Source organism: Neomonachus schauinslandi, chromosome 4, assembly GCF_002201575.2.
Source record: "Neomonachus schauinslandi chromosome 4, ASM220157v2, whole genome shotgun sequence".
Classification (NCBI taxonomy): domain Eukaryota; kingdom Metazoa; phylum Chordata; class Mammalia; order Carnivora; family Phocidae; genus Neomonachus; species Neomonachus schauinslandi.
Window position 1 is genome coordinate 186,537,163 of NC_058406.1, and position 11,604 is coordinate 186,548,766.

Below are 11,604 nucleotides of genomic sequence, written 5' to 3' on the forward strand. Positions count from 1 at the left end.
GGGGGAAGGACAGAGAAGGAGGAGGAGGGGAGGAGGGGGAGGGAGGAGAAGGGGAGGAGGGGAAGGAAGGAGGAGAAGGGGAGGGAGGAGGAGGGGAGGAGGGGGAGGAAGGAGGGGGGGGAGGGGGGGGGAGGGGGGAGGGGGAGGAAGGGGGAGGAGAGGGAGGGAGGAGGAGGGGAGGAGGGGGAGGAAGGAGAAGGAGGAGGCGGTAGCGGACGGAAGGGGTGCTGGCAGCCTTATGCAGTCAGGAGAGGCAGAGAAGAGCAGAACACCATATAAGGAATGGGGCTCCGGAAGCTGAGATTCCCTCAGGAGGGAGGCCCCTTCTGCCTCCCTGGCAACAGTGGTGGGGGAGGGACATCCTTTCTGGGTTACCCCAGGTTGGATGCTTAGGGGTTCCAGGTGCTCTGATGTTATGCGGGCACAGGTAATTCATGCTGCCCAAAGCCAGAGGCAGACACACAACCAGTGAGTCAAGCCCCCCTAGCCCCTGCTGCCAGTTTCCCACTCCCTCTCTCAGACACACACTGCACACTCGTGGCCTCCTCTCATACCCCCCCACCCATCCCCCAGACACACTCCCACCCCCCCCCCCCCCCCACACACCCATACCCCCCCCACCCATCCCCCAGACACACTCATATCCCCCACCCATCCCCTAGACACACTCATAGTCCCCACCTGTCCCCCGATCCCTGTCCAGCCCCACTCTGTCTGACTCACACACTCTCTGGAATCCCCACTCCCTGCCCCTCCACCAGGCCCCTTCTCCCTGCTCTCCTGGAAACCCTCCTCCCTACCCCAGAGCAAATCTGTCTCTTTCCCCCTCTGAGCTTCCACCCCTAGTTGGGGGGAAATGTCTTTCTGGCAAAAACTTGCCCAGAATCGCTCTCCTGGCATTTCTAATTAAAGGCGAGTGGGTGGGCAGAAAGGGAGGGTGGAGGGGCAGCGTGGAGTAGGAAGGGGGAGCCAGGCAGAGAAGCTGCGAGAACAGGAATCCCAGAGCTGCCCAGCCCAGTCTGCGTTCCTGGGAACCTGCCTGTGCCCGTGTGTGCGATGTCTTTGTGGCGGGGAGCGTGGCCAGGCCCACAGGTGTGACTGGCTGGTCACCACGGGGCCTGCCTGTAGCTCTGAGTCTGTGTCCACGTCTGGAGTGAGCTCGGGCTTGTGTCTCAGGGCCGTTGTCGGGGAAGACACCTAATAAGCCAGCTGGGCAGGGACCACACTCACGTGCACATGTGTGTGCATGTGTGTGCATGCATGTGCCTGCGTGTGCAAGCAGTGGGAGTGCCAGAGAGCCAGCACGTGAATGACCAGTGGCTTACAAAGACCATGTCACACCTGAGGATGACACTGAGGCCCAGGTCCCCTGACCAGCTGGGTGGCCTGGGCCAGGGCACAGTTCTCTGGGTCTCAGGCCCACAGTGACCTCCAGCCCCCACTCCACCCGACCCAAGCCGGCAGCCGTTGGGCAGGGCTTCCTGGAGCGGGGAGCCCAGCTGGGACCTAGAGGGCCGGAGGGGTTGACCAGACCCAGAAAAGCAACGAAGCGCTAGAGGGGCTGGGGGCTGGGCAAGCATCCCCTTTGTGGGGGGCCCAGGGTGGGGAGAGGATCTCAGACTCCAAGCCCTGGGTGCCCCCCTCCCAGGGCCAGAGCAGCCTGCTGCGGGCATGAGGAAGCACAGTCCAGCGGAGGGGGGCGCTGGCGGGCACAGGGAGACCTGGCAGGAGCTGCGCGGAGGCTGCACAGTGCTGGCCGTCACAGGTGACAGGCGACAGCCTTGGCATGGGAACACTTAATCGCTGCCCAATTATCACCCCAGAAGCCCTCAGCACACCCCCGCACCGGAGCCTCGGGCTCCGTTCTTTTGCTGCCTCCAGAGAAGAGGTCAGGCTGGCTCCCCACCACCCAGGATGGGGGCGTCGGCCCCGCCCTGCTCTGCCACCCCCCTTTCTCCACAAGCAGGGGTGAAGGTGCAGAGTGCGGCCTCCAGCCCCCAGCCTCACCCAGAGCAGGGCAGCTCAGGGCTGCAGGGTGGGGAGAGGGAGGGGAAGCTGTGCAGGGGGGAGGCCTGGGGGATTGCCACCCCCCCTTAGAGCCAAGCTGGTCAGCTGCTCCTTGGACTGCCTTTGAAGGAGGGGGCTCTGTTGGCAGGGAGGGCAGGCCAGAGTGACCACAGGGGGAGGTCTGCAGGCAGCAACCCCCCCAGCCCCACCCCGTTCTGTCCCTTTGGGCTTCCAATCTTCTGCCGCTAGGGTTCCGGGCTCCCAGACCCCGGGTGCTAGTCGGTGAGGCTAAGATGCCTATTTGGAGAGGAGATGAGGTCTCCCTCCCAAATGCACGGCCTCAGGGAGCCACACCCCCACCACACCCGAAACAGCGCCCCAGGCCCCCTCCACAGGTCCTGCCTCCCTCTGGCTGCTTTGTGACCCAGTCCTTTCTTGCAGGGCTCACACCTGCCTCTGGGGCCCCTTAGGGCAGGCTCCCCGTCCCACTGCCTGGCTCCCCGGGTGTGCTGGGGGGTAAAGCTCATCCCGGCCCCTCAGGCTGCATGTGCCTATGGACTCAGCCCTGGGACTTTCCAGACTCCCCCTGTCTGCACAGGGCCTCCGTCGCAGCTAGTCGCTGGGAAATCGCCCGCCATAGTCAGTGGTTAGCAGCACTTAGCCCCCCGGGGTGGGAGCGCAGGCTCCGTGGGGGGAGCAGAGCACCAGCTGATGATGCCCCCCCCGCCCCATACCAGGGCCACCGCTGCACCCGCCCCGTGACCCTGTCCTTGTCGGGTAGAAGCCGGGCAGCTGGGGTCCACCCGCTCTTCACCTGGCCCTCCCTGCCCAGCCTCGGCCCATGGTCCCTGCCTGGGTCACATGGCCTCACTCCACTGCCCCACAACCGGTGGGGCTGGAGGGGAAGGACGAGGCCCACCCGGATTCCCCCCAAGCCCTCTGCAGGCCCAGCTCTCCTTCCCCAGCATCTCCTCAGGAGGGGCTGTGTCTTTGGAAGCAGCCCAGGGGCCGGGGATGGCTGCCTTGGGGGGCTGCTGCACAGGCCCCAGGGATGTGGGGTGAGCAGAGGCCCTGGCAGAGCAGCTGGCCCCAGGGCCTGGGCTCCGGAGGAGCCCTTCTGGCCTCACCTCTCCCCCTCTGCCCCCTCTGGGCACCTCCTGCGGGGGGGGGGCAGCGGGGGGGCTGGGCCCTGGGGAGGCAGGGCCACAGAGGAAGCCTGGAGAGGCAGAGACAGGGCCAGGGCATGGGGCACGGCGTTGTGGAGGTGAGATTGGGCCCAAGGGCAAAGAGGAAGGAAGGACCGGTGGGGCGGAGGGGCAGAGAGATGGAGGCGCCAGGAGAGCGGGAGAGACAGGGCCCCAGTTCCTTTCTCAAGGAGACATGCTCGCCCTGTTTTCACGCAAGTTCTCAGGGGTGGGGGGCCCTGCCCCGGGCCCTTTAGCCAGCAAGTGAGAGGAGGGGTCCCTCGGCCACACCTGCCTGATGCACCTGCCGCAGCCAGGCCGGCCTCCGAGAGACGGACGCCTGGGAGCCCAGGGCGGAGTGGGGGCAGGGCGGCAGGAACCCCGTCAGCAGCGGGCGCATGCGCTGCTGAGAGGCCTGAGATGGGGGCCTGAGCACTGGCGTGGGGGGCCCCGTGGGAGGCAGAGGTGTCTGGTTGGGGGGGCTCCGAGTGAGCATCCAGAGCTGAGGGAACATCTTCTTTCCAATCCTCCCCCCCACCCGAACTTCCTCTTGTCTCCAGCTTGGCAGGGTGTGTGTGCCGCGTCCTGTCCCTGGAACAGGCAGCCTGTTCGTTCTGGGCCCCCACACAGCAGACCCTCTCCCCCCCACCTCCTGCCGCCTGCCTCAGCGCCTCCCTCCCTGCGCGGGCTCCAAGGAAAGTTTTGTATTTTTCCGACGAGGCCGGCCCAGAGGGGCCCGAGCCAGCTGCGCCTCGCACCCTGCCAGCACCCGCCCTACGCCGGGAGGTTGAGCCCCAGGGACTGGAGACCATCCTCACCAGCGCCCTGAGCCAGTACAGAAGGGAGAAACAGACCCGGAGAGAGCCAGGGACTTGTCCAAGCTCCGCAGCAAGGAGGCCAGATCAGGGCACTGCGGTGAGCCTGGGTGGGAAAGGCCTGCAGGCTCCTGGAGGTCTCGTGAGCTCAGTCCGTGCCCTGTGCAACCGTGGGTAAGTCCTCTCAGCCCTGCCCCTTCCGGGCACCCACATTCTTCCCTGTAAAGAATCCTCACCCTACTCGGCTGGGGGGCAAGTCAGTCATTTCATGAGGAACAGCTCCCGAGCCCGACGCGGCAGGTGCTCTTCGAGCTGGGGTGCAGGGGCGTGCAGATGGCCCCATAAAACGGGCATCATCATGACCCGCCCATGGGCCCTGGAGGATGGGGCGCAGGAGGACGCAGGCTGCGTGTGGCTCTAGGCATGCAGCTCAGGCCTCGGCGCGGAGCCTCGGGCTCTTCCCCTCCAGCGAATCAGACTGGCTCCCCTCCCGGCAGAGCCAGGACCAGGGGAGGAAGGAGGCCTCTGTGGTGTGCGGGGTGGGGGGTCTCAGGAGGCAGGTGTGCAGGGTGGGAACCCTGGACAGGTGGGCCCAGGACGCACTGCACGCACGCGGCTCACCGTGTGAGCGCCCACACGGTGTCTGTGTCTCAAGTGTCCCCTTGGCTCGGCAGGTGCCTCAGGCTGGGTCTGAGCATCCACAGAGCACTGGAGGGGCATTGGGCCCCTGCGTCCCCACCCCGCTTCTCCTCGAGGCACTGTGTGACCTCCTGCAGATGCATTAACCCCTCTGGCCCCAGCGCCCTCCTTGCCACCGTACCCAGGGGAGGCCGAGGGTCTTGGCGTGGGCAGCTTGGAGGCTGGCAGCAGTGGGGGGTGCTTACGAGGGGTGGACTGTGAACCTCCCTGTTCACTCTGTGAATGCCCGATCCGACCCATGGCACATCACCCCTGATTCCAATGACAAAGGCCTGTCTGGTTTTAAAACCGAAGCATAAAGACTCGGCGTGGTTTTACATGTTGTCTAAATCTGAACCCACTGTCACCGCCTCCAGGAAGCTTTCCCATACTCATAGCACTATGTTCACTGGGTCTTTTGTGATCTTGTCCTCCCTAGTACGTGTCCGGCTCAGAGCGCCTGAGCACGCTGTCTTCCTCTGTGTGTCAGTGTATAAGTGTGAACGTCTGGGGGCGGGGGGGGGGGGGGTGTGTGCATCAGTGCCTTCCTGATCCTCTGTCCGAGCAAGGCATGCTCTCGCTCACCGTGCAGCCTCCGAGCCTGTGCTGGGCCTGTGCAGTGGACCAGCCCACCGGGTTCCTCCCCTGAGGAGACTCGGTCTGCTCAGATTCCCCAGCACCCCAGATGTTCTGGGGCCAGCAGCCCAAGGAGCCCCGATGGGTGGGGAGAGCTGGAGGATGAGCAGGGGTGGGCTGGCTGCAGGGGGGCCAGCAGGGCAGGGGGCCAGGATTTCTGGGTTCTGTCCCTCACCAGGGGCAGAGCCGGGAGGGGAGGGTTACTAGAGAGAGGGGACAGGTCCCAAGGCCACCAACCTGGGTCTGTGGAGGGACACAGGGGCTTGGGTGGGGGCAGGAGGCTGGAGAGCCGAGCTGTGGGTGGGAGAAGGTTCGAGGGCTATGAGGAGGGTCAAGGATGAGGGGAGAGCCAGGGTCCCAGTGTCCCGGCAGTCACATGTAGGAGCGCCGTGAGGACTCGCAGGCGCGGCTGGGAGCCCGCCTGCGGGGGTTGGAGCCCATGGCCACCCCCTCCTCTCTGCCCCACTGGGCCCCCTGCCAGGCTGCGCCGCCCCCGCCGCCTCCCTGGACACCCAGGGGACTCAGATCAGATGGTGCCGCAGGAGCCCCGAGCGTGGCCGGCCCCTCCGCCCGGATGGGGGGTGTGCTGCCAGCTGGCCCTGGCCGGACACCCCCGGAGCTGGGGGTTCAGGACGTCCAGGGAGGGGGTGGTGGCCAACTATCCTGCCGTTCTGTGCCTCTCCATTTAGAGCACACCCGGCACAGAGCGCCGGCTTGCAGGCACACTTCCGGAGCCATACAAGGAGACAGGCCGAGAATAGCTCAGTGTGACGCAGCCAGGAGCTTCCCCACGCAGGCAGGCTCTGCGCCATGCCTGCACCCCAGAGGGGCTGCCCTGGAGGGACCCCTGCCCCGCACCACCCCTGCTGGAAATGGCTTGGGGTCCCTTCTGCTTTCTGTCTGCTAGCCCTTCTCGCCCCTCCCCTGGGGCTGGGGCCTGAGCCTCCTGCCCCTCCTGCTGTCACCCCTGCTCCAGCCATCTTGTCCAGGCAAGACCTCTCTGCTGGGGCCTTGACCTGGATGTCCCAGAGCTGCCAGCCTGGCCACCTTGCTCCGCGGCAGGCCCCACCCCTGCCCCACGCAGGCATCTGGCATCTTCCTGCGCTCCTGCTTCGTGGGCGTGGGCACCTCCCTGTCTGCCGCAGGCCTCTGGGGTTCCAGGCATGAGCCATGATGGTTCTTGGCCCTCAGGGGCCCGGCGTGTGCTGGGCCAAGGCCGCCCGTTCTCCCAGATGTGAGCTCATTCTCCCCCCAGCTGCGAGGCCCACAGGGGTGCCTTGATAGCGCCTGTCCCCAGGGCCTCGTCACCTCCCTTGGGGTCCCAGGCCACACCCTGCCATAGCTGTTCTGCAGCTCTTACTAATTTTGAACGAAAGGCCCCTGTTTCCATTTCGCCATGGACCCCAGCAATGATACGGCCAGTCCTGCCTGCCAGGGTCCCTTCCCCATCCTGGGGGTGGGGGTCCGCTCTTCGGTGATCTGTCTGGAAAGAGGGTCGACACAGAGACTATGTGGGAGAAGGGGGCCCCACTGCATACTGAGCATCACCCTGAACCTTGGAATAGCTGGGCTGGGGGTTGGGGCGCTGGGGAACCCGATCAGGGAGCCAGCGGTCCTGGTACTTCTGAGCACTGTCATCTGCCACTGTGCAGGGTGGGACTGAGCGACTCCAGACACCCTCTGAGCCTTGGCCTCTTTAGCTGACGGGGGGTCGCTCCACAGAGGCTCATCGTGGATGGCAGACCCCGAGGTGGGTCAGCATGTCTGGTGCACAACCCACATCCCTCATTCTGCGTTCTTGGTCTTAAGAACTGTGTCTGGGGCAGGTGCCTGACTGGGGAATTTGGGAGGGATGGCAGCTACCCCTAGTGGGGGGGGGCCACAGTGCAAAGAGGCCGGGGTGCTTTGAGGTGGGAGATGACCTCCCAGGCATCTGCCTGGCCTACTACGTGCCTCCCCCTGGTTTCGGGACACCTGTCTGTTCCCCACAAGCCAGTGTGGAGTGCAGAGCTGGGTTGGGAAGGCCAGGGTGGGGCTACTGGGCTTCTCCCACCATCCCTGGACAGGACCTGGCCGATGTTCCTTCTTCCCTCTCCCTGAGCAAGCTCCAGGCCGGCCTCCAATATCCTGAGGTTCAGGAATTGTCCAAGATTGCTGAGGAAACGATGCACAGCACAGAACATGATGGTTGTCTGCGCCCCCAACCTCCTGTCTGGGCTTTTCCCACTTCATGGATTCCTCCAAACGCACATTCACTCGTCCCTGACCAAAGCGGGGATGGTGGAGGGGCAGCACTTGGAGGACAGGCCTCTAAGGCAGGGCATCAGGGCATCGGGGCAGGCTGGCTGGGGGCTTGGGCTGCGTGGGGCCTCAGAATGAGGAAGGGGTGGAGCCCCCAACCTGGGGGGTCAGCGCCACACACCACCCCCAGAGCAAGACTGTCCCCCACCACCATGACTGCCCTGTGGGGAGCTGTCCTCCCAGGACGCAGTGCTTGTCTCTTACCGGCAGGTGAGGGGATGCTGGGCCCCATCAGTTCTTGAATGCAGGCAGGGCTGGACTCCAGGGCTCTTCCCGCCGCAGCCCCCCCTCCCAGACCCATGGCCGCCCCTGCCCTCTGCTCTGTCTTCCTCCTCTGTCCCTCACCAACCACTGGCATCCTAGGCCCATCCAGGGCCCGGGCGCCACCTGCTGGCTGTGCACCCACCTAGCACGTTCTCTGGCCTCCCCTCGACCCCTCTCCCCCTCTTCCTTCCTCCCGGCTCCCCCTCTCCCGTCCTCCCCCTCCCCCTCTCTCCCCTTTGCTGAACTTCAGTTCCTCTGTCTCCAGGCCTGATGCCACCGGCCTGACCCCTCAGCCGTCCTTGCAGATGGTGGTCACCAATGCCACTTTCCTTACTCAGCGGCAGAAGGAAGTCAGGCCCTCCCTGTGTGGGGCTGGGGACAAACCACCAGGGGAGAGGAGAAGGAGCAGGTTAGGAGGATGGTCCTGGGTATGGCCTCTGGGGGGCAGTTGTCCGACCCTCAAACCTGGAGGTCAGAGTGAGGGTACAGGGCCCCGGGGGGATGCCCCCAACCCACTGCAGTTCCAGCTCAGCACACCCACACCCACACACATGCCCCTCTGGATGGAGAATCAGGGCCCTTTCTGCCTAGCAGGCCCCCAGACTTTACCCCCCATCAGGCTTCTGCAGGCCCCCAGACCCACTCCTGTAAGGGCCCAGAGCACACCCCCTTCGCTTCCAAAACCTCAGCTAAAGCCACAACTCCCACATCCTGCCTCTTTGGCCTCCTCCTGCCCAGAGGCAATGGGAGCTATGAACCAGGCCTTCGCCTCCCCCTCCACTGAAGGATGTCACCCGCCTATCGCAGAACCCTCAGGCCATCCCCAGGGCCCCATGTGTCCCCCACAGGTGGGGCTCCGGGTCTTGGCTCCTTCAGACCTGGGTCTGGGCAGGGCCTGGGAGTCCGGGGAGCCTCAGGGAGGAAGTCAGACACCCCCAGACACTGGCCTCAGCCAGGAAGAGTCAGGTTTCCCGCGCCTGAGGCTGCCAGGCTGACACTAGGAAGAAGGCAGACAAGGGGCTCCCCTCTCTAGGCACTGCTCCCCCGCTCCCGAAGCCACCCAGGCCAGAGAGGGATGATGAGGTGGGTCCCTCACCAGAGCAGAGGCATCAGTTGAGCGATTTACGGCGTTCTGCCCCATTTCTATACCAGGGGCAGCTTGGGGAGTGTCCGGCTGCCTGCCTGCCTCAGCTGGAAATGAGCCCTTCGTGTTTGCCTAACCACCACATGATGAGATGAGACCACATTCCCTGAACTGAGTGGACACTGCTTTTTCCTACATAAGAATAAAATGCCATGACCAGAGCCCACAAGGACCTCAGTGTCAAGTTGAGAGTGAACCCGGAGAGCCAGGAGACGGTGTCTGGAGAGCCGTCCCATAGGCCCGCAGGCTCAGGCTGCCTGTGGTGGGAGCAGTGTGGCCGTTACCCAGTGCCACCCTCGGTAAGGAGGCAGTCCCATAAAACCCACTGCCACTGGGGAGGGGCCCAGGGCCATGCCATAGCCTCCCTGGAGGACAAACTGAAGAGAGTGAAAATAACTTCCTCTGCCAGCCCACATCTGGGGCAGGAGGTTGGGGGGCAAGGCAAGGTTTAAATCTGTAGACGGTCGTCTGAGCCAATCCTGGAAAAAGTTCTCAATCCATTCAGCTCAGAGCCTGATGTCACCATTATCATCCTTGTCACCACCCTTGGCATTCACCTGGCCAACGTCATCATCTCCACCAGAACCAAATGCTAGTCATCAATGCTGTCAGCATCAGTTCTAGCACTGACACCAACACCTTCAGTGCTTCCTTCACCGTATCACTTCTGACATCACAGTGATTATCACCACCATCATCACCATCACCACCACTCTCACCATCACCACCACCCTCATCATCACCACCACCCTCATCATCACCACCATCACCACCACCCTCATCATCACCACCATCATCATCACCACCATCATCACCATCACCACCACCATCATCATCACCACCATCCTCATCATCACCACCATCATCATCATCATCACCACCATCATCATCACCATCACCACCATCATCCTCCTCATCACCATCATCCTCCTCATCACCATCACCATCATTACGACCACTTTCATCACCAATACTCCTGATACCCAATAGCTCATCGCATTTTGGCCATCCTTATCATCTATGTAACTATGAACACCACAATCATACTTAATCCTTCCCCCATCCTTCTTCCATCCTTCCATCTACCACCTAACCTTCCATTCTTTCATCTAGCAAGATCTTCTCCACCCAGTGTCTGCCCACCCACCCAAGCTTTGAGGTGCAAGATGGTTAAGACCAAACCACAGTCCTCACAGAGTCCAATGTATGCAGACCTCTGGGGCACAGACCATGAGGGGCTCTAAAAGTGTACATCAGGGCTCCAGGGACCAGAGGAGGAACCACTGGTCTTCTGGGGTCCTAGGGACAGAGCCCAGAGCAGCTACTAAGGAGTGGGTGGATGGTGAATTTGGCTGAGCAGTGGGCCTGGGAGCCTCTGTCCCACAGACCCCTTCCACTCCATCCAGACAAAGGTCAAGAGGCTGTGCAGGGAGCCCCAGACCTTGGAGGTTTGAGGTTTGCAGAGAGCACAAGCTTCTCTTCCCTGCCCTCAGTCACAGGCAGGTTCTTTGCTGCACTCCTCCTTCGTGTGACAAAGGACCCTCCCATGCATTCATCTGCTGTATTCAGCAACTCTGTACTGGTGACTTGCTTTGGCCATACAGGGTGTTGGGGTGGTGCACCAGTGACTCATCACATCTGTGCTGGAGGCATCTGAGCTTGTTCGCAGGTGGCTCTCACCCATGGTGGGAATGCCGAGGGCTGCAGAGGTCCAGGGGTTCAGATGGCTCAGCCCTGGGGAGGGCAAACACGCAGGAACAGGGGTCTCGGGGAGGCCAAGCTGGTCAGGGACCACCCCAGCTGCCTCACAGGGAGAAGGCCTGAGATCTGGCTGGTGCCGGCAGGTGGGCAGAGCCCCATCAGCCCAAGCACCCTTCTGCCTGGCCTGACACCACTCCCACAGTGTTCCCTGCTCCCCCAGACCAGCTCCAGCACCCAGAACGGTAGGCTCAGCCCTTGTGCTGGCATTTGGGCTCCCTACGCAGGGAGCCTGCCAGCACAGAGGGGCCCTGGGGGTGGTTATCTGCTGAATCACCGCAGAGATGTCACTGAGCCCTGGCACCCAGCTGCAATCCAGGTTGGGAGACAAGTCTCCCGCCTCCGGCTCCCCGTGCTCACTCTCTCGCTCGCTCGCTCTCTCAGAGAGGCCTGGCCCAGCCCCAGCAGGAAAAGGAGGAAGGGTCTTCACGCATGCTGGCCAAGTTTTTTCCATTCAGGGCCTGGCTGGATGCCCCCTGTCCCCTACTCCCCTGATTGAGGCGGCGCTCACCCAAGCCCTGGGCAGAACGTGCTCACAGCTGTGGGCAGCGCAGGAAGAACTGCCCCCAACAGCACTCCAGAGGCGGGGCCCTCTCCTCACCCATGGCCTTGGACACCAAGGGCCAACCTCTTGGAATGGCTGAGGGTGGCCGTGGCCTCCAGTCTGCTTCCTAGAAACAGGACCTAACGTGAGGACGTCTGTTCCAGCGACTCACTGAGGGGGACTCTCCATCGGGGGGCGGGCGGGGGCAGAGCCAAGGAAGGGCTTGTGCAGAGCCAAGGAAGGGCTTGTACACAGCCAAGTCCAGCTTCAGCA